Genomic DNA, 23,402 nt, shown 5'->3' with positions numbered 1-23,402 from the left:
ATTCCATACTCTTGTATCAACTTTTATTTTAATTTTATCATACATGCATTGATCTTTGAATTCTTAACTTAACATTGGGGTAATTTTGTCCCCTTATTTAATTATTGAATGTTTTTGGATTTTTTTTAAATAAATATAAACGTAGTTTATCAATGCACATAGATTTTTAATTTTCTATAGTTTCACATGAGTAGGTACCCAAATTCCCATTATATCATCATGACACATTTCCTTATTATCTTTTGTTCCCACAATTTTCCCATACTTAATTGACACACAATTTGATCTTAAGCTAACCAAAGATTCAATTGGGATATATAATTGTTTTTCCGCTTAAGGCTAGTAATGTGGTAAAATAAAGAACAAATAGGATTTAAAAGCTCAAAGTGGCTAACAAAGGTAATTGAAAGGGTAGGCTTATTTGGGATAAGTGAGCTAAACAAATAATGGCCTCAATCATATACAAGCACATAAATATATTAAACATTGGACATATAAGATGAAACAAAATATAAATTACAATCATAGAGAAGTAAACACACAAGAACAAAATAATTATGGTTAAATAATGTAACCATGCATAAAGGCTCAAATCTCACAGGTTGTGTGTTCTTTAGCTCAAAAATCATGTTCCAAATACAACTTCAAGCAAATTTAACACAAAAGTTTTAATTAAAATTAGTGAAATTTTGTTCTAAAAATAGGGTCTTAGAAGAAACTTATTGTCTTTTCAATCAAGTAGAACATGCATGCAACTAATCTATTATTATGCAATCTATCATATTCTACAAAAGAAAAACTAACTAAATATCCTATTTTATTGGTGTTAGGGAAGAGAATTTACCTCCGGAAGTCAGGTACTGACCGACCTCCCCACACTTAAGGCTTTGCACCGTCCTCGGTGCCATCTCTCAGGAACAAAGGTGGGCTGGTAGCAGTATCTCCACAGTCGGGACCGTCATGGCTCCCTGTGCTGGTAGAGGAAGTGGAGTCCGGGGTGTCTGAGTCTCTGTATTTTCCTTTAAGTAGCTCCTTGAGGTATGTGAATCGGCGCTTGTTACGGCGCTCTCTTAGCTTTGCTTTTTGTTCCTGCCGATCCAACCTTTCAAGTATCTGATGGAGCAGTTGATTGGTTGTAGGTGCTTGATAAACCATTAATTTATGGTTTATATTGTGTTTAATTGTGTGGTTTTATCAACTCTTTACCCACTTATTCATTAAAAAAGCATGCATTTATAATTCCTTCCTAAAAATGCTTTATGGTTGAAAACTTGCTTCCTAGAGACTTTTAATTATGTATTTTTATTCTCCTTTATTCCATTCGATGCCGTGATCTGTGTGTTAAGTGTTTTAGGCTTTATAGGGCAAGAATGAGTTGGAGATTGGAAAGGAAGCTTGCAAAAATGGAAGGAACACAAGAAATTGAGGAGATGACCAGTGAGAAGTGACGCGGACGCATGGCTCACGCGGCCGCGCGATATAGAGGAAATTGCAGTGACGCGGACGCATGGCTCATGCGACCGCGCGGATTGGAAACTGCATCAGTGACGCGAAGGCGTGGACGACGCGCACGCGTGGCAAAGCAAACGCTGAATAACGCGTCCGCATGAATGACGCGATCGTATGACATGCGCGATCTGTATAATCTGTAGAATTCGCTGGGGGCGATTTTGGGCCCTGTTTTGACCCAGTTTTCGGCCCAGAAAAGCAAACTAGAGCCAGGGAACATGCAGAAACGGGAGAGAACATTCATTCTACACATTTTTAGTTTTTAGATCTAGTTTTACTCCTCCTCTAGGTTTTTCTCTCTACACATTCATAGTTCTTAGTATTTCAATTATTATTGTTTTTGCATTGGGATATTGAGAAGAGTTATTGCCTTAGCAAGACTTCATCATTCTAGTTCGTTCCCTTTACTTGTCTCTTACTCTTCCATATCCTTAATTTACTCAATTTCACTATTGGATTATTTTAGAATTTATTAATACAAAAATTACTTTTATTTTTAATTGATTTCTTTGATTATTATTTATCATGTTTTTCTTTAATTCCCTTTCTTATGTTATGGATTCTACATTCACGATGAGCGAGTAGTTCCATAACTTGATTGGGAGTTGATTGATAGGAAGACCTTGAGTTGGAATGCTTAAAGGAAAAATTATAATTGGGTTTATTGTTGGATTGCCCTCTAGTCACTGACACCAATCCCTTTAAATTAAGCGGATTGGAACTTGTGAATAGAAATAGCATTCCAACTTGTTTGACTTTCCCTTACCTAGTAAGGGATAACTAAACAGAACAACCTTCAATTGTCAATTAATCTTGAGAGTACTCCAACAAGAATAGGGCTTCCAGTTAATCTACTCCCAGTCAAGGCTTTTATTTAAATCACATAAATTCTCTAATTTAATTTCCTGTTCATCAACTCAATTCATTTTTGAAAACATCTGATTAATAAAATAGCACACCTTTCTGCAACTCGTTGGGAGACGACCTGTGATTCATACTCCCAAGTATTTTGATTTTAATTTTTGTGACAACCCTTCTAAATTGATAGGCGGATTTCTGGTTGGTTGAGAACTATACTTGCAACGCATATCTTATAACAATTCTTAACTCGCCAATTTTCGCCACGTCAATTTTTGGCGCCGTTGCCCGGGAGTTGCAATAGAGTGCTAAGTTATTGATTGGAATTTATTTATTTGCATTTTATTTTATTTTGCTACTATGAGCTGCATGTTTCTTTCGTTAGATGACGCGTTCACTTCCTAATCCAAGCTTGCCAGCATTCGATCCTGAGATTGAAAGAACTATTTCACAAATAAGGCAAGCTCGGCATCGGTTAGCCCTCTCTGAGGGCGGATCTGAAATGTCACTTGAGGAAGAAACCAGCCCCTGTTCTACTGATTTGGTTGATTTACGTACAGGTGACATGGCAGCACCTAGAAGAGTTACTATCCAGGAGGTTTGAGCCCCTGATTTTTCAATACAACCGTTTCAAGTGCATCACCCAACGGTGGCTACAGATTTTGAAATAAAGACTGCACTGCTCAATTTGATGCCTAAGTTTCATGACTTACCTGCTCAAGAGCCTATCAAGCACCTGAGAGATTTCCAAGTAGCCTGTTCTACTGTCAGGTGTGATAGTGCAGATGAAACTTCAATCTTGTTAAAAGCCTTCCCATTCTCTCTTGGGGGAAAGGCAAGAGAGTGGTACTACACTCAACCCGCAGCAACTGTATCCGACTGGGATACACTTAGAAGAGAATTTTTGGAAAAGTTCTTTCCAGCTGAAGTTACTGATAAACTGAGAAAAGACATTTCCATGATTGTTAAGGATGAATCTGAGACTCTCTATGAATACTGGGAGCGCTTCAATAATCTTCTGGAAGCATGCCCCCACCATATGATTGACAAGATAGTGTTGCTCGGTTACGTCACACAGGGCATGAGGCCCCAAGATAAGACCACATTGAAAAGTGCTAGCAATGGGTCTATGAAAAAGTACAAGACCACTGATGAGGCATGGCAATTGATCAGCAACATAGCTAAATCTACTCGGAATCATAGGCAGAAATAAGGCCGTTCAAAAGCTGTTGTAGAAATTTCTTCTAGCAAAGAGACTGCTGCTCTAACTCAGAGTATCTGTGAAATGACCAACTTACTGAAGCAGATGCAATTGAATCAATAACAAGTTCATCAAGCTCAACCTTCTCTACCACAGCAAAGCCAACAGTTAGTCCCACAGAGAGTTTGCAGAGTCTGTGATGATTATAGCCATTATACTGATGAATGTCCACAGCTCCAGCAGGAAGACAACACCGTGGCAACCACTCATAACTTCTATAACCGCCCCAATCAAGGGTACAATCAAGGTGGCAGTTACAGCCATGGATGGCAGGACAATTCTAACCAGAATTGGAGGGACAACAATAACAGAGGAGGCAGAGACAATTGGGAAAATCAGAGGTGGAATAATAAGAACAACAGGCAGCAGAACCAGAACCAACCTTACAGAGCACCTCACCTGAGGCAATCCTAAGGATCACAGAATACCCAACAGCAGACCTCTCAAATTACTTATCCTTCTTCATCTACTAATGATGAGTTACTACAATCTATTGATCAGAGATAACAGGCCATGGAAAATAACCTTTATGCAACACTAAATGGTCTGAACTCTACCTTGCAAGCTCTTGTCTCACAGATTGGATCAATGAATAACTCCAATAACCAGCCTTTGAGCTCCAGTGGAATCCCCTCTCAACCATTACCCAATCCAAAGGGTGGCATCAATGCCATCACCCTAAGGTCTGGAACCACACTGCAGGAGAGGAATCAGGAGGAGCCAAGCCCACCAGAACACGCCTCAGCTGAAGAGGTAGTGGAAATAGAAGATGTTGAAGAGGAAGAGGACATACAGGACATGGCTGAAAAGGAAGAAGCTCAATCACAGGAAGAAGAACCAAAGGGTGCAGACACTGCAGAAAATGCCACTCCTATTCCATTTCCACAACTTGCAAGGAAGCCCAGGAAGCAGCTGGAACCTGATCCCAAAATGGTAGAAATATTCAAAAAGGTCGAGGTAACTATTCCCCTTTTTGATGTTATTCAACAGGTACTTAAATATGCAAAGATTCTAAAATATTTATGTATACATAAAGACAAAATTAATGAATTAGAAACGATTCCTTTAGGAAGTTCCATATCTGCTTTAATGGGAGGTTTACCTGAAAAGTGTAGTGACCCAAGTCCATGTATGGTTAATTGTACTGTTGGTGTTGTAGTATTTTCTGACTGCATGTGTGATTTAGGAGCATGTGTGAGTATAATGCCTTTGTCTATATATGATATTTTGAGGCTCCCTCCCTTAAAAAGGTCGGCAGCTCGTTTTGTGTTAGCAGATAAAAGCATTATTACAGTGGCTGGAGTTGCTGAAGATGTATTAGTGGGCATTAAGGGGCTCACATTTCCCATTGATTTTTAGATCCTGGAGATGCCCCAAAATGACTCAGAGAAGCCATCATCAATCCTATTCGGAAGACCATTCCTGAAGACCTCGAAGTTTAAATTAGATACTTTTTCAGGAACATACTCTTTTAAAATAGACGGCCGAGTAGTAAGCTTCAATCTGAATGGAATTATGAAGCACCCTCCAGAAGATCATTCTATCCTCCAGTGTGACATCATAGATGAAACCGTGGCTGAAGTTCACCAGGAGGAGTTTGAAGAGAAGTACATAGGACAAGGTCCAAGTGTGGGGACACTCTCAGAGGACAATGACAGTACTTTACCATTGTCACCAGCTCCAGACAATCCAGAGCCTGACCATGAGCAGAAGCTAGAATTGAAACCCCTACCTCCACACCTCAAATATGCTTACCTTGAAGATGAGTAGAAGTTTCCAATTATCATTGTAAGGGAACTCACTTCTCAACAAGAAGAGCAGTTACTTAGTGTGCTGAGGAGGCACAAGAAGGCAATTGGTTGGAGTTTGGCAGACATAGTAGGCATCAACCCTCAAGTCTGTGAGCATAGGATATTTCTAGAAGAGGGAGCAAGGCCTGTCCGTCAACCCCAGAGAAGACTGAAGCCCACTATCTTAGAGGTTGTCAAAAAGGAAGTGACCAGACTACTGGAGGCAGATATCATCTATCCCATCTCAGACAGTGAATGGGTAAGCCCAGTACAAGTGGTGCCCAAGAAGTCTGGAGTCACTACAGTGAAGAATGAGCATGGAGAGCTCATGGCAACCAGAGTTCAGAACGCCTGGAGAGTCTGCATTGACTACAGACGCCTCAACCAGGCCATTCGTAAGGATCACTATCCTCTTCCATTTATTGATCAAATGTTGGATCGCCTGTCAGGTAAATCACATTATTCTTTTTTAGATGATTACACAGGTTATTTCCAGATTCATATAGCTCCTGAAGATTAGGAAAAGACCACTTTCACATGTCCTTTTGGGACTTATGTTTACAAGAGAATGCCCTTTGGCTTGTGCAATGCACCAGCTACTTTCCAAAGGTGCATGATGAGTCTTTTCTCTGATCTTATTGAGGACTGTATGGAGGTTTTTATGGATGATTTTAGTGTATACGGCGATTCCTTTAGCCTTTTCTTAGATAGATTATCTAGAGTATTAGATAGATGTGTCAGTACAAACCTTGTATTGAATTTTAAAAAATGTCACTTTATGGTTAAACAAGGGATTGTACTAGGACATGTTGTGTTTAATACTGGCATTTCTGTAGATCCAGCAAAGGTGGATGTTATTTCTAGTTTACCTTACCCCTCCTCTGTTTGGGAAGTCCGTTCGTTCCTTGGCCATGCAGGTTTTTACAGGACATTCATTAAGGACTTCAGTAAGGTAGCACTTCCCTTATCCAAACTACTGCAGAAGGATATTGAGTTCAAGTTCAGTGAGGATTGCAAACAAGCATTCGAAAAGCTGAAAATCGCCCTGACTCAAGCTCCAATTGTGAGAGGACCAGACTGGAGCCAACCATTTGAAATAATGTGCGATGCTTCCAACCATGCAGTAGGAGCAGCACTGGCTCAGCGTGAAGGTAAGGACCCCTTTGTTATAGCTTATGCGTCTAAAACTTTAGATGCCGCTTAGTCTAATTACACTACTACTGAGAAAGAGCTTCTTGCTATTGTTTTTGCTCTGGATAAATTCTGAGCCCATTTACTTGGTACGAAAGTAGTAGTGTATTCAGACCATGCAGCTCTAAAGTATTTATTAGCTAAAAAGGAATCCAAACCAAGGCTTATACGTTGGATACTACTACTACAAGAATTTGATTTAGAAATTAAGGATAGGAGTGGTAACCAGAATTTAGTGGCAGACCACTTGAGTCACCTTGAGCACATTAAAGATGACTCCACTCTTATAGCTGATAATTTTCCATTTGATAACCTGCAAGCAGTATCCGAGGTAGTCCCTTGGTATGCACCTGTAGCTAATTATCTAGTTATCCGCACCTTTCCTCTAAACTTTACTAAGCATCAAAGAGACAAGCTGAAAAGCGAGTCTAAATATTCTATATGGGATGACCCATATTTATGGAGATGTGGCGCTGGCCAGGTAATTAGACGGTGTGTGCCTCAATCAGAATTCCAGTCCATCTTAGAGGCCTGTCACTCATCTGAGAGTGGAGGACATTTTGGCCCTCAAAGAATGGCTAGAAAAATCTTTGACTGTGGATTCTGGTGGCCTACTCTTTTTAGAGACGCTGCTGAATTTTGTAGATCTTGTTTTCCATGCCAAAAATTTGGTAATATATCCAAGAAGGATGAGATGCCTCAACAAATTATGCTTTTCTGTGAAATTTTTGATGTTTGGGGCATTGACTTCATGGGTCCATTTCCAAATTCTAATGGTTATTTTTATGTTTTGTTAGCTGTGGATTACGTTTCTAAGTGGGTCGAAGCAATTCCTACCCGCACTGATGATGCTAACACTGTTATTTCCTTTGTGAGAAACCACATTATCTGTCGCTTTGGATCACCACGAGCAATCGTGAGCGATCAAGGCACCCATTTTTGTAACAGGAGACTAACAGGATTAATGAAAAAGCATGGGATAATTCATAAGGTTGCAACAGCCTACCATCCTCAGACTAATGGGCAAGCCGAGGTGTCAAACAGAGAGATAAAGCGTATCTTGCAGAAGATAGTCAAACCTCATAGAAGAGATTGGAGCACCAGACTACAAGATGCACTCTGGGCATACAGGACAGCATACAAGACACCCATTGGGATGAGTCCTTTCCACTTAGTTTATGGAAAAGCCTGTCATCTTCCAGTTGAAGTAGAGCACAAAGCCTTTTGGGCAGTAAAGGAGTGCAACATGGGATTTGAGAAAGCCGGAGCTGAAAGGAAATTGCAACTGCAAGAATTAGAAAGCCTTCGCCTAGAGGCGTATGAGAACTCAAGGCTATACAAGGAGAAGATGAAAGCTGTACATGATCAGCACATCAAGAGGAAAGAGTTCCAATCTGGGGACTTAGTCCTCCTTTACAAATCTCGACTGAGGCTCATGCCAGGAAAGTTGAGATCAAGATGGGAAGGTCCATACAGAGTAGAGAAGGCCGAACCGTACGGAGTTTTTCACCTAAGTCATCCTTCAAGCTCTAAACTCATCACAGTTAATGGACATCGTTTAAAGCTGTACCATGGTGAGAAGATGAAGAAAAACAAGGAGCTCAAGATCTTCCTCTTGGAAGATCCACACAAAGCCGAAGACTGAGCTAGTGGAGCGTTCAACTTACGGACGTTAAAGCAAAGTGCTAGGTGGGAGACAACCCACCATGGTACGATCGTTCTTTTCTTTATTATTAGTTTTCTTATTCAATAACTCTTCTCTTTATTAGTACATTTAGTCTGCATCTACATTTGCATACTTTTATAAAAAAAAAATTTACGCGACACGACCGCATCATTGATGCGTCTGCGTCGCAGGTGGCTCAGAAAGAATAATAAAGTGAATAGAAAGTCACGCGAGAACGTGGCTGGAGGCGTGCCTTTGGCACAAATCACCCCATGCGACGGCGTCGCTGACGCATCCGCGTTATGTGAGAATATTGGCCTTCCACGCGACCGCATCATTCACGCGGCCGCGTGCCCTGGAAATCGACGTGAAAAAGGGTGCACGACCGAAAGTTGTGCTAACGTGGTGCTGGATTGGTGCTGAACGCACAATTCTTACCACATGGACGCATGGCTCACGCGTCCGCGTCATACCCCTATAATGGCCACTCACGCGATCGCGTCGACCACGCGACCGCGTCCCCCAAAATTTGGCAAAATAAGATTTCGAACAGAGAGTTGTGCGAGCGCGAGGCTGCCCTCGCGCCAGTAGCATAAAACGGGTCACACGACCGCGTGACCGACGCGACCGCGTCAATCCGAATAAGCACAATTCGCGCGACCGCGTGCCCCATGCGGCCGCGTCACTTGCGCCGCACAGCTTTCCTGATTTGCCAACATATCTTATCTTTCTTTTCACCAAATCCTATATTTTCTTTTCCCTTCTTTCTTTCTTTCTTTCTTCTTTCTTCTTCTTCCTTCTTTCTCACTTTCTACTCTCTCTCTCACCCCCATTAACAAGGTTTTTTCTTCTTTTTTCTTCTTCCCTCCTTACTTCTCTATTATTCTTCTTATTTTTATGTTATCTTCTTTTCTTTTCTTTTTACTTTCATTATCCATATTTTCTTTTTCTTTCTTTTTCCTTTTTACTTGGTGTTAGGAATTTCTTTGACTCATTACTTCTCATTACTTGGTGTTCAAATTGTTTGGCAATTATATATTATTTTTTTAAGGGGTTGCTTGCATGTTCAAATTATTATTTTCAATAGCTTATTTACCATGCATGCTATGTGTTTGTGAAAATGCCCATATGGCATTATGCATCTTTCTACGTTATTCTATTCTACTATCCAATGCTTGCTTTTGACAAATTCCCTTTACTATTGTATTAATTGAATTTAATTGTCAATACAAACGTGATGGCTAGTTTGTTACGAGTGATAACACATTTGATTAATTAAATGCTTGATCTATGCTACTCATGCCTTTGCCTGCATGCCAATAAACACCTTGCATTTAATTGTCCTCAAATGCACTTGCCATATTTCCATTGGTGAACTTTTCACATGTAGTTATGACCATGTATTAACGACATCTTCTTTACCATGCATTGTTTATCACTTACACCATCCCCTTCCTTGCTCTATCTCTTTGAATTTAAGTTACTTTCTCTTCCCCTTTTCAGGATGGCCACCAAGAAAGGAAAAGAGAAAACTACTCCCAAACCACCAGTAAGAAGAGGAACAAAAAGAGCATTAGTGGCAGAGCCTTCTTCAACTGCAGTAAAGCCCTCAACAAAAAGAATTAGGAGGATTATAAAGGTTGATGATAAAGAGAAAGCTTTCCCTGCAAAGGACACTGCGTGATTTTCTAATCGCTACTGTGAGCAGATGTTTCCCATCCTGGCAGAAAGGAGTTACAACAACAAATACCTTATTCTCCTCCCAAACCATATTGCTACCTTTGTTGAGCTACAAATTGAACGAAGACAATGAGGTTTCCTACAGAGATAGCCAAGGCTGGTTAATCTTTCTTGGGTAGTCGAGTTCTACTCTAACTTCCACCTGCCGACCCTACAGTCTGTCTATGTCCGTCAAAAGCAAGTCCCCATTACGGAAGAGGCCATTCAACGAGCTTTAGATCTTCCTTCTGTTCCAGAAGGATTGGACGCCTTTCAAGAAGCCGCACTCAAGTGCCAGATGTACCAATTTGACTGGGACGCCGTTCTCAGAGTTATCGCACTACCTGGCAGCCGATGGATATACGGATACCATCGTACCCGCCCTAAGGGAATATCAGCTTCAGCACTTACCTTGGAGGCTCGCGTATGGGCACAGATCATGTCCCATTACGTCTTTTCGAGCACTCATGAGTCCTCTTTCACTGCGGACATGGCCGTTCTACTATGGTGCATCCTTACAGACTAACCTCTGAATCTACCAAGACATATCCGAAATGCCATGGGACATGTACAAATTACGGGCAACTTACCTTTCCTTGCATTGGTCTCAGATCTTGTCTCAGCCGCCGGAGTCTCCTACAGAGTTGGGGACACCAAAGCCATGCTCCCACGGGATGATTAATACGTCCCTAACGGGAAGTATATCACACCTCCAGCAGCCACTACTAGCCAACCTACTGAACCAGTTGAAGATATTCCTTCTTCAACACCATAAGCACCTACAACCAATCAACTGCTCCATCAAATACTTGAAAGGTTGGATCGACAGGAACACAAAGCAAAGCTAAGAGAGCGCCGTAATGAGCGCCGTATTGAGCGCCGATTCAAACACCTCAAGGAGCTACTAAAGGGAAACTACAGAGACTCAGATACCCCGGACTCCACTTCCTTTACCAGCACAGGGAGCCATGATGGTCCCGACTGTGGAGATACTGCTACCAGCCCACCTTTGTTCCTGACAGATGGCACCGAGGATGGTGCAAACCCTTAAGTGTGGGGAGGTCGGTCAGTACCTGACTTCCGGAGGTAATTTCTCTTCCCTAACACCAATAAATTAGGATATTTAATTAGATTTTTCTTTTGTAGAATAGGATAAATTGCACAGTAATAGATTAGTTGCATGCATGTTCTACTTGATTGAAAAGACAATAAGTTTCTTCTAAGACCCTATCTTTGGAACAAAATTTCACTAATTTTAATTAAAACTTTTATGTTAAATTTACTTGAAGTTGTATTTGGAACATGATTTTTGAGCTAAAGAACACACAACCTGTGAGATTTGAGCCTTTATGCATGGTTACATTATTTAACCATACTTATTTTATTCTTGTATGTTTACTTCTCTATGATTGTAATCTATATTTTGTTTCATCCTATATGTCCAATGTTTATTATATTTATATGCTTGCATATGATTGAGGCCATTATTTGTTTAAACTCACTTATCCAAATTAAGCCTACCCTTTCAATTACCTTTGTTAGCCACTTTGAGCCTTTAAATCCCATTTGTTATATATTTTACTACATTACTAGCCTTAAGCGGAAAAATAATTATATATCCCAAATTGAATCTTTGGTTAGCTTAAGATAGAATTGTGTGTGCTAAATTAAGTATGGGAAATTGTGGGAACAAAAGATAATAAGGGAATGTGTCATGATAATACAATGGGAATTGGATACCCACTCATGTGAAACTATAAGAATTAAAAATCTATGTGCATTGATAAGCTATGTTTATTTTTATGTTTATGTTGAAAAGAAAAATTAAAAAGAAAAATTTCCAAAAATATTCAATAAATAAATAAGGGGACAAAATTACCCCAATGCTAAATTTAAATTTAAGAATCAATGTATATATGATAAAATTAAAATAAAAAGTTGATACATGAGTATGGAAGGTGAAAGAGAAATTTCTGGGTAGCTAGGTATGAATTCTAAAGTTATATAGAATATATATAGGTTAGGTTAAAGCTTGGGTTAACTAAAGATTCAATTCATAAGCTTACTTAGTCATATATGTATCCTTACCCTTACCTTGACCCTATTACAACCTTGAAAAGACCTCATGATGTTTGCATTGGTATATTAAATGTTGTTGATTGGTTAGGAGAAGAACAAAAATTAGAGAGCATGATTAGAGAAGGATAGAGTGATTACCCTATACACTAGAGAGACTAGAGTGTACATACATCATCAGTGAGGGTTTAATGCTTGAAATTCTGTGTTCCCTGCTTTCATGAGCTATCTTCTTGCACTTTTATCTGTTCTTACTGTATAAGAATTGAATTAGTGGAATTTGATTTATAATTATTTTGAAGAGCTTATTTACTTTTGATCAAGTGGACAAGAATCATATAGTTGCATTCACATATATAGGTCGCATTGCATTACATGAGTTTTACATGTTCCTACTCATTTATTTTATCTCCTCCAACTAAGCATGAGGAAATGCTAATGTTTAAGTGTGGGGAGGTTGATAAACCATTAATTTATGGTTTATATTGTGTTTAATTGTGTGGTTTTATCAACTCTTTACCCACTTATTCATTAAAAAAAGCATGCATTTATAATTCCTTCCTAAAAATGCTTTGTGGTTGAAAACTTGCTTCCTAGAGACTTTTAATTATGTATTTTAATTCTTCTTTATTCCATTCGATGTCGTGATCTGTGTGTTAAGTGTTTCAGGCTTTATAGGGCATGAATGAGTTGGAGATTGGAAAGGAAGCTTACAAAAATTGAGGAGATGACCAGCGAGAAGTGACGTGGACGCATGGCTCACGCGGCCGTGCGATATAGAGGAAATTGCAGTGACGCGGACGCATGGCTCATGCGACCACGCGGATTGGAAACTGCATCAGTGACACGAAGGCGTGGACGACGCGCACGCGTGGCAAAGCAAACGCTGAATGACGTGTCCGCATGAATGACATGATCGCGTGACATGCGCGATCTGCATAATCTGCAGAATTCGCTGGGGGCGATTTTGGGCCCTGTTTTGACCCAGTTTTCGGCCCAGAAAAGCAAACTAGAGCCAGGGAACATGCAAAAACGGGAGAGAACATTCATTCTACATAGTTTTAGTTTTTAGATCTAGTTTTACTCTTCCTCTAGGTTTTTCTCTCTACACATTCATAGTTCTTAGGATTTCAATTATTATTGTTTTTGCATTGGGATATTGAGAAGAGTTATTGCCTCAGCAAGACTTTGTCATTCTAGTTCGTTCTCTTTACTTGTCTCTTACTCTTCCATGTCCTTAATTTACTCAATTTCACTATTGGATTATTTTAGAATTTATTAATACAAGAATTATTTTTATTTTTAATTAAATTCTTTGATTATTATTTATCATGTCTTTCTTTAATTCCCTTTCCTATGTTATGGATTCTACATTCACGATAAGCGAGTAGTTCCATAACTTGATTAGGAGTTGATTGATAGGAAGACCTTGAGTTGGAATGCTTAAAAGAAAAATTGTAATTGGGTTTATTGTTGGATTGCCCTCTAGTCACTGACACCAATCCCTTTTAATTAAGTAGATTGGAACTTGTGAATAGAAATTGCATTCTAACTTGTTTGACTTTTCCTTACCTAGTAAGGGATAACTAAACAGAACAACCTTCAATTGTCAATTAATCTTGAGAGTACTCCAACAAGAATAGGGCTTCCAGCTAATCTACTCCCAGTCAAGGCTTTTCTTTAAATCACATAAATTCTCTAATTTAATTTCCTGTTCATCAACTCAATTCATTTTTGAAAACATCTGATTAATAAAATAGCACACCTTTCTGCAACTCGTTGGGAGATGACCTGGGATTCATACTCCCAGTATTTTAATTTTAATTTTTGTGACAACCCTTCTAAATTGATAGGCGGATTTCTGGTTGGTTGAGAACTGTACTTGGAACGCATATCTTATAACAATTCTTAACTCGCCAATTTCCGCCACGTCAGTGCTTGTGGTGTTGAAGGAGGAATGTCTTCAGCCGGTTCAGTAGGCTGGCTTGTGGTGGCTGCGGGAAGTCTGATATATTTCCCGTTAGGGATATACTGATCATCCCGTGGAAGCATGGCTTTGGTGTCCCCAGCTCTCTAGGAGACTTCGGCTGCTGAGACAAGATCTGAGACCAAGGCGGGAAAAGGTAAGTTGTCTGCGATTTGTACGTGTCCCATAGCATTCCGAATGTGTCTTGGTAGGTTCAGAGGTTGATCTGTAAGGATGCACCATAGTAGAACGGCCATGTCTGCAGTGAAGGAGGACTCGTGGGTGCTCGAAAAGACGTAATGGGACATAATCTGTGCCCATACTCAAGCCTCCAAGGTAAGTATGGAAGCCGATATTCCCTTAGGACGGGAACGATGGTATCCGTAGATCCATCTGCTGCCAGGTAGTGCGATAACTCTGAGAACAGCGTCCCAGTCAAATTGGTACATCTGGCACTTGAGTGCGGCTTCTTGAAATGCGTCCAGTCCTTTTGGAGTAGGGGGAAGATCTAAAGTTCGTTGAATGGCCTCTTCTGTAATGGGGATTTACTTCTGACGAACATAGACAGACTGCAGGGTCGGCAGGTGGAAGTTGGAGTAGAACTCGACTACCCAGGAAAGATTAGCCTGCCATGGCTGTCTCTGTAGGAAACCCCATTGTCTTCGTGCAATTTGTGGCTCAACAAATTCAGCGATATGGGTTGGAAGGATAAGAAGGTATTCGTTGTTGTAACTCCTTTTTTCCAGGATGGAGAACATCTGCTCACAGTAGCGATTGGTAAATCGCGCAGTGTCCTTTGCTGGGAAGGCTTTCTCTTTATCATCAACCTTTATAATCCTCTTAATACTTTTTGTTGAGGGCTTAACTGCAGTTGAAGATGGCTCTGCCACTAATGCTCATTTTGTTCCTCTCCTTGCTGTTGATTTGGGAGCAGCTTTCTCCTTGCCTTTCTTGGTGGCCATCCTGAAAGAAAGAAAGGAAAAGTATGTTAAAATGTCATGGGTTGGAGCAAGGAAGAGGGCGGAAAAAGTGGTAATCAATGCACATTAAAAGATGAATGATGTTAACACATGGTCATGACTACATGTGGAAAATCATCAATGGAAATATAGCAAGTGCATATGGGGACAATTAAATGCTAGGTGTTTATTGGCATGCAGGCAAAGGCATGAGTAGCATAGATCAAGCATTCAATGTCCAAGTTAGATTATCAAGCCTTTCAAACTGATAATTTGTTTGTAATGATAATTATATTTAAATAATAAAATATAAAAAAGGGTTTTGTGAAAAATAGGCATATAGAGTGGTAGATTAAAGAAATCCAAAAATAGTGCACAATGCCATACGGGCGTTTTCACAAACACATAGCATGCATGATAAAAAGCTAATGAAAATAATAAATTGAACATGCAAGCAACCCTGAAAAATTAATATATAATTTCCAAACAAGTCCTTAACAATCCACAAGCAAACCATAAGGAATAATAATGATCCTAATAAATTTCCAACACCAATTAAAAGAAAAAGAAAGAAAAGGAAAACATGGATAATGCAAGTAAAAAGAAAAAGAAAAGGAGAAGAAAACATAAATGAAGAAAAGAAAAGAAAACCCTTGATAATGGTGGTGAGAGAGAGAAAGTAAAAAGTGAGAAAGAAGGAAGGAGGAAGAAAGGGGAAGAAAATAATGAGGAGGGAAAAGAAAAAGTAGGATTTGGGGAAGAGAAAGATAAGATATTTGGCAAATTAGGATAAGCTGTGCGGCACAAGCGACGCGGACGCGTAGAGTACACGTTCGCGCGGATGGCGCTTAAATAAATCGACGGGGTCGCATCGGTCACGCGGACGCGTGACGCGTTTTGTGCTACTGGCGCGAGGGCAGCCTCGCGCTCGCACAACTCTCTGTTCAAAACTCATTATTGCCAAATTCCAGGGTGACGCGGTCGCGTGGTCGACGCGATCGCGTGGTCGACGCGATCGCGTGAGGGGCCATTATTGGGATATGACGCGGACGCGTGTGCCATGCGTCCGCGTGGTAAGGCTTGTGCGTTCAGCACCAGTTCAACACCACTCTAGCACAACTTTCGATCGTGCACCCTTTCTTACGTCGATTTTCAGGTCACGCGTCTGCGTGGGTGACGCGGACGCGTGGGAGGCATGTTTCCCATGTGACGCGGATGCGTCAGCGACGCGGTCGCGTAGGGTGATTTGTGCCAAAGGCACGCCTCTAGCTACGCTCCCGCGTGACTTTCTATTCGATTTCTTATTCTTTCTTAGCCACCTGCGACGCGGACGCGTCGGCGACGCTGTCGCGTTGCGTGCTCTCCCTCTCTTTCTCTTTTTTTTTTAAATAAAAATATGCAAATACAGATGCAAACTAAATGTGCTAATAAGGAGAAGATTTATTGAAAAAGAAAATTAAGAATAAAGAAAGGAACAATCATACCATAGTGGGTTGTCTCCCACCTAGCACTTTGCTTTAACGTCCGTAAGTTGGACGCTCCACTAGCTTAGTCTTCTGCTGTGAGTGGATCTTCCAAGAGGAAGATTTCTAACTCCTTGTTTTCATCACCTTCTCACCATGATATAGCTTCAAACGATGTCCATTAACTTTGATGAATTCAGATCTTGAAGGATGACTCAGGTGGAATTGATGCCACCCTTTGGATTGGGCAATGGTTGAGAAGGAATTCCACTGGAGCTTGCATGTTGAGTGTTTGAAGTGTTGGGTGATGCCAGCTGAGAGATGAGAGCTTGTATAGCGGATGCTAGGCCATTAAGTGAACTTTCTATGTTCCTTTGTCCTTGTGCAATGGATTTAAGAGCCTCATCACTCGGAGAGGAATTAGATTGAGTGATCTGCGGAACTTGTTGTTGGTTGTGCTGTGGTCCTTGAGACTGCCTCAGGTGAGGTGCTCTGTAAGGATGGTTCTGGTTTTGCTGCCTGTTGTTGTTATTATTCCACCTCTGATATCCTTGATTGTCTCTGCCTCCTCTGTTATTGTTGTCCCTCCAATTCTGGTTAGAATTATCTCTCCAACCTTGGTTAGAACTTTCCTGCCATCCATGGTTGTAACTGCCACCTTGATTGTACCCTTGGTTGGGGCAGTCATAGAAGTTATGAGTGGCTGCCACAATGTTATCTTCCTACTAGAGCTGCGGACATTCATCAGTATAATGGCTGTAATCAGCACAGATCCCACACACTCTCTGTGGGACTAACTGTTGGCTTTGCTGTGCTTGTTGTTGACTCAACTGCATCTGCTTCAGTAAGTTGGTCATTTCAAATATACTCTGAGTCAGAACAGTAGTTTTTTACTAGAAGATACCTCTGTAACAGCCTTTGACCAGCCTTGTTTCTGCCTGTGATTCCTTGTAGACTCAGCCAAGTCGCTGATCAATTGCCATGCCTTATCAGTGGTCTTGTACTTTTTCATAAACCCATTACTAGCACTTTCCAATGTGGTCTTATCTTGGGGCCTCATGCCCTGTGTGACATAGCCGAGCAACACTATCTTGCCAATCATATGGTGGGGACATGCTTCCAGAAGGTTGTTGAAGCGCTCCCAATATTCATAGAGAATCTCGGATTCGTCCTGAACAATCATGGAAATGTCCTTCCTCAGTTTATCAGTAACTTCAGCTGGAAAGAATTTTTCCAAAAATTCTCTTCTAAGCGTATCCCAGTCAGAAACAGTTGCTGCGGGTTGAGTGTAGTACCACTCTCTCGCCTTTCCCTCAAGAGAGAATGGGAAAGCTTTTAACAAAATAGAAGTTTCATCTGCACCATCGCGCCTGACAGTAGAACAGGCAGCTTGGAAATCCCTAAGGTGCTTGATAGGCTCTTGAGCAGGTAAGCCATGAAACTTAGGCATCAAGTTGAGAAGTGCAGTCTTTATTTCAAAGTCTATAGCCACTGCTGGGTGATGTGCTTGAAACGGTTGCATTGTGAAATCAGGAGCTCCAGCCTCCTGGATGGTAACTCTCCTAGGTTCTGCCATGTCACCTGCACATAAATCAACCGAATCAGTAGAAAGGGAGCTTGTTTCTTCCTCAAGTGACGTTTCAGATTCGCCCTCGGAGAGGACTAACCGACGCCGAGCTTGTCTTATACGTGAAATAGTTCTTTCAATCTCAGGATCAAATACTGGCAAGCTTGGATCAGGAAGTGAACGCGTCTTTTAACGAAAGAAACATGTAGCTCATAGTAGCAAAAATAAAATAAAATGCAAATAAATAAATTCCAATCAATAACTTAGCACTCTATTGCAACTCCCCGGCAACGGTGCAAAAAATTGACGTGGCGAAAATTGGCAAGTTAAGAATTTATTATAAGAGATACGTTGCAAGTACAGTTCTTAACCAGCCAAAAATCCACTTATCAATTTAGAAGGGGTTGTCACAAAATTAAAATTAAAATACTGGGAGTATGAATCCCAGGTCGTCTCCCAAGGAGTTACAGAAAGGTGTGCAATTTTATTAATCGGATGTTTTCTAAAATGGTTTGAGTTGATAAACAGGGAATTAAATCAGAGAAATTATGTAATTTAAATAAAAACCTTGACTGGGAGTAGATTAGTTGGAAGCCCTATCCTTGATGGAGTTCTCCCAAGATTAAAATGATAATTGAAGGTTGTTCTGCTTAGTTATCCTTTACTAGGTAGAGGATAGTCAACTAAGTTGGAAGGCAATTTCTATTCACAAGTCCTAATCCTCTCCCTTGGGAAGGACTAGTGTCAGTGACTAGAGGGAGATCCAACAATAAACCCAATTACAATTTTTCTCTTGAGTAATCCAACTCAAGGTTATCCTTTCAATCATCTCCCAATCAAGTTATGGAACTACTCGCTCATTATGAATGTAAATTTCACAAAATAAGGAAGAGAAATACTGAAAGACATGATAAATAATAATCAAAAGTATCAATTAAAAATAAAAATAGCTCTTGTATAAATAAATTCTAGAAATAATCCAAGAGTAACTCTGAGTAAATAAAGGACATGAAAGAGTAAGTGACAAGTAAGGAAACAAACTAGAATGACGAAGTCTTGACGGAGGTAATAACTCTTCTCAATATCCCAATCCAAAAAGCAATAAAATCAAAATCCTAAAAACTATGAAATGTGTAGAGAGAAAACCTAGAGGAGGAGTAAATTCAGATCTAAAACTAAAACTATGCGGAATGAATGTTGTCCCTGGTCTCTGCATGTTCCCCGGCTCTAATATGCTTTTCTGAGCCGAAAACTGGGTCAAAACAGGGTCCAAAATTGCCCCCAGTGAATTCTGCAGATCGCGCATGTCACCCGATCGGGTCATCCAGGCGTTCGCGTCATCCAGCGTTTTGCCTTGCCACGCATGCGCGTCGTCCACGCCTTCGCGTCACTTGTGCAGTTTCCAATCCGCGCGGTCGCGTGAGCCATGCGTCCGTATCACTGCAATTTCCTCTATGTCGCGCGGTCGCGTGAGCCATGCATCCGCGTCACTTCTCGCTAGTCATCTCCTCAATTTCTTGTGTCCTTTCCATTTTTGCAAGCTTCCTTTCCAATCTCCAAGTCATTTATGCCCTATAAAGCCTGAAACACTTAACACATAGATCACGGCATCAAATGGAATAAAGGAGAATTAAAAATACAAAATTAAAAGTCTCTAGGAAGCAAGTTTTCAACCATGAAGTATTTTTAGGAAGGAATTATAAATGCATGCTAATCATATGAATAAGTGGGTAAAGATTTGATAAAACTGCACAATTAAGCACAATATAAACCATCACAACTCTCTGTTCAAACACCCATCTACGCCGATTTCCAAGGTCACGCGTACGCGTCAGGGATGCTTACGCGTGGGTTGCTAGAAACACAAGTGGCGCGCACGCGTGACGTACGTGTACGCGTGGGCATGTTGGCGCGCAAAGCACGCTTCCTACACCATCCCTGCCTAATTCTCTGTTTGCTTCCTATGTGTTGCGAATTCACACATGACGCGTACGCATCATAGACGCTTGCGCGTCGAACACCCTTTTTTTTATGCAGGTGATTATGCAGAATTTATAAAGTAACATTGATAGAAATAAGAGAAAACTAAGAATAAAAATGAAAGATCGTACCATGGTAGGTTGTCTCCCACCTAGCACTTTTCTTTAACGTCCTTAAGTTGGACGGTCCACAAGCTCAGTCTCCTTCTGTTGGTGGATCCTCCAAGAGGAAGATCTCCAGCTCCTTGTCGTGCTTCATCTTCTCACCATGATATAGCTTTAAGCGGTGGCCATTGATCTTGATGAATTTGGAACTTGAAGGATGACTCAGGTGGAAGACGCCGTATGGCTCTACCTTCTCTACTCTATAGGGGCCTTCCCACCTTGATCTCAGCTTGCCTGGCATGAGCCTCAACCTGGAGTTGTAAAGGAAGACCAACTCTCCAGGTCTGAACTCTCTTCTCTTGATATGCTTGTCATGCACAACCTTCACCCTCTCTTTGTATAGCCTGGAGTTGTCATATGCTTCGAGTCGAAGGTTCTCCAGTTCTGCTAGTTGCAGCTTCCTCTCAGCACCGGCTTTCTCAAATCCCATGTTGCATTCCCTTACAGCCCAGAAAGCCTTGTGTTCCACCTCCACTGGGAGGTGACAAGCCTTTCCATAGACTAAGCGGAAGGGACTCATTCCGATGGGTGTCTTGTATGCTGTTCCATAAGCCCAAAGCGCATCTACAAGTCTGGTGCTCCAGTCCTTCCTATGAGGCTTGACAATCTTCTCCAATATGCGCTTTATCTCTCTGTTTGACACCTCGGCTTGCCCATTGGTCTGAGGATGGTAAGTCGTTGCTACCTTGTGAACAATGCCATGTTTCTTCAGTAGACCTATTAATCTCCTGTTACAAAAGTGAGTGCCTTGATCACTCACGATTGCTCATGGTGATCCAAAGCGACAGATAATATTATTTCGAACAAAGGAGACAACAACATTAGCATCATCAGTACGGGTAGGAATTGCTTCCATCCATTTAGAGACATAATCAATAGCTAACAATATGTATAAGAAACCACTAGAGTTTGGAAATAGACCCATGAAGTCAATGCCCCATACATAAAAAATTTCACAGAATAACATAAGCTGTTGGGGCATCTCAACCCTCTTGGATATATTTCCAAACCTTTGGCATAGGGAGCAAGATTTACAGATGGTAGTAGCATCCTTAAAAAGGGTGGGCCACCATAATCCACAGTCTAAAATTTTTCTAGTTGTTCTTTGAGGACCAAAATGTCCACCACTCTTAGAGGAGTGGCAGGCCTCTAAAATTGACTGAAATTTTGATTGTGGCACACACCTTCTAATTATTTGGTCAGTACCATACCTCCAGAAATATGGGTCATCCCTTATATAATATTTAGACTCGCTTTTAAGCTTGTCCCTTTGATGCTTAGTAAAATTGGGAGGGAAGGTATGACTAACCAAATAATTGGCTATAGGTGCATACCAAGGAAATACCTCAGATATTGCGTGCAAGCTATCAAATGGAAAAGCATCATTAATAGGAGTGGAGTCATTCTTAATGTGCTCTAGGCGACTCAAGTGGTCCGCCACTAAATTCTGGGAACCACTCCTATCTTTAATTTCTAAATCAAATTCTTGCAGCAACAATATCCAATGTATTAACCTTGGTTTAGAGCTGCATGGTCTGAGTATACTACCACCTTAGTACCAAGTAAATAGGCTCGGAATTTATCCAGAGAAAAAATAATAGCCAAAAGCTCTTTTTCAGTGGTAGTATAATTAGACTGAGCAGCGTCTAAGGTCTAAGAAGCATAAGCAATTATAAAAGGGTCCTTACCTTCGCTCTGAGCCAGCGCTACTCCTACTGCATGGTTTGAGGCGTCACACATAATCTCAAATGGCTGGCTCCAGTCGGGTCCTCTCACAATCGAAGCTTGAGTCAAGGCGATCTTCAGCTTATCAAACGCTTCTATGCAGTCCTCACTCAGCTCGAACTCAACATCCTTCTGCAGTAGTTGGGATAAAGGCAATGCTACCTTACTAAAGTCCTTGATAAATCACCGGTAGAAACCTGCATGACCAAGAAACGAGCGGACTTCCCTCACGGAGGAGGGGTAAGGTAAACCAAAAATCACATCTACCTTTGCTGGATCTACAGAAATACTAGTATTAGAAACAACATGTCCTAGACTAATACCTTGTTTTACCATAAAATGACATTTTTCAAAATTTAATACAAGGTTTGAACTAACACACCTATCTAATACTCTAACTAAACTATCCAAGCAAAGGTTAAACGAATCACCATACAACTAAAGTTATCCATGAAAACTTCCATACAATTCTCAATAAGATCTGAGAAAATACTCATCATGCATCTTTGGAAAGTAGCAGGTGCATTACATAAGCCAAAAGGCATCCCCTTGTATGCATACATTCCAAAGGGACATGTAAAAGTAGTTTTCTCCTGATCTTCAGGAGCTATATGAATTTGAAAATAGCCAGTGAAAATACCTGACAAGCGATCAAGCATCTGATCGATGAAGGGCAGTGGGTAGTGATCCTTGCGAGTAGCCTGGTTGAGGCGCCTATAATCAATGCACTCCCTCCAGGAGTTCTGGATTCTAGTTGTCAGGAGTTTTCCATGCTCATTCCTCACTGTTGTGACTCCAGACTTCTTTGGTACCACCTCTACTAGGCTAACCCATTCACTATCTGAGATGGGGTAGATGATGTCAGCTTCAAGCAGTCTGGTCACTTCTTTCTTGACAACTTTTAAGATGGTGGGGTTCAACCGCATTTGAGGTTGATGGACAGGCCTTGCTCCCTCTTCTAAAAATATACGGTGCTCACAGATTTGAGGGTTGATGCCTACTATATCTGCCAAGCTCCACCCAATAGCTTTCTTGTGTCTTCTCAGCACACCAAGCAACTGCTCCTCCTGTTGGGAAGTGAGTTCCCTTGCAATGATAATTGGGAGCTTCTGATGATCCTCAAGGTAAGCATACTTGAGGTAGGGTGGAAGGGGTTTCAACTCCATTTTCTGCTCATAGCTAGGCACTTGATCATCTGGAGCCATGGGAGGTGGCAATGTGTCTTCATCTTGTTCAGAGGGCTTCCCCACACTTGCTCCTTGCTCCGTATGCATCTCTTCTACTTCTTTTTGGTGAACTGTAGCTAAAGTTTCATCAATGATGTCGCACTGGAAGATGAAGTGATCTTCCAGAGGGTGCTTTATAGCTTTATCAAGATTGAAGCTCACTACTCTGCTATCTATCTCAAAAGAGTAAGTTCCTGAGAAGGCATCCAATTTGAACCTTGAAGTCTTCAGAAATGGCCTTCCAAGCAGGATGGATGATGGTCTTCTTGAGTTATTAGGGGG

The sequence above is a fragment of the Arachis ipaensis genome, chromosome B07 (genome assembly GCF_000816755.2).
Source record: "Arachis ipaensis cultivar K30076 chromosome B07, Araip1.1, whole genome shotgun sequence".
Lineage (NCBI taxonomy): Eukaryota > Viridiplantae > Streptophyta > Magnoliopsida > Fabales > Fabaceae > Arachis > Arachis ipaensis.
The sequence above is the reverse complement of the archived record's forward strand: the minus strand, read 5'-3'. Positions refer to the sequence as shown.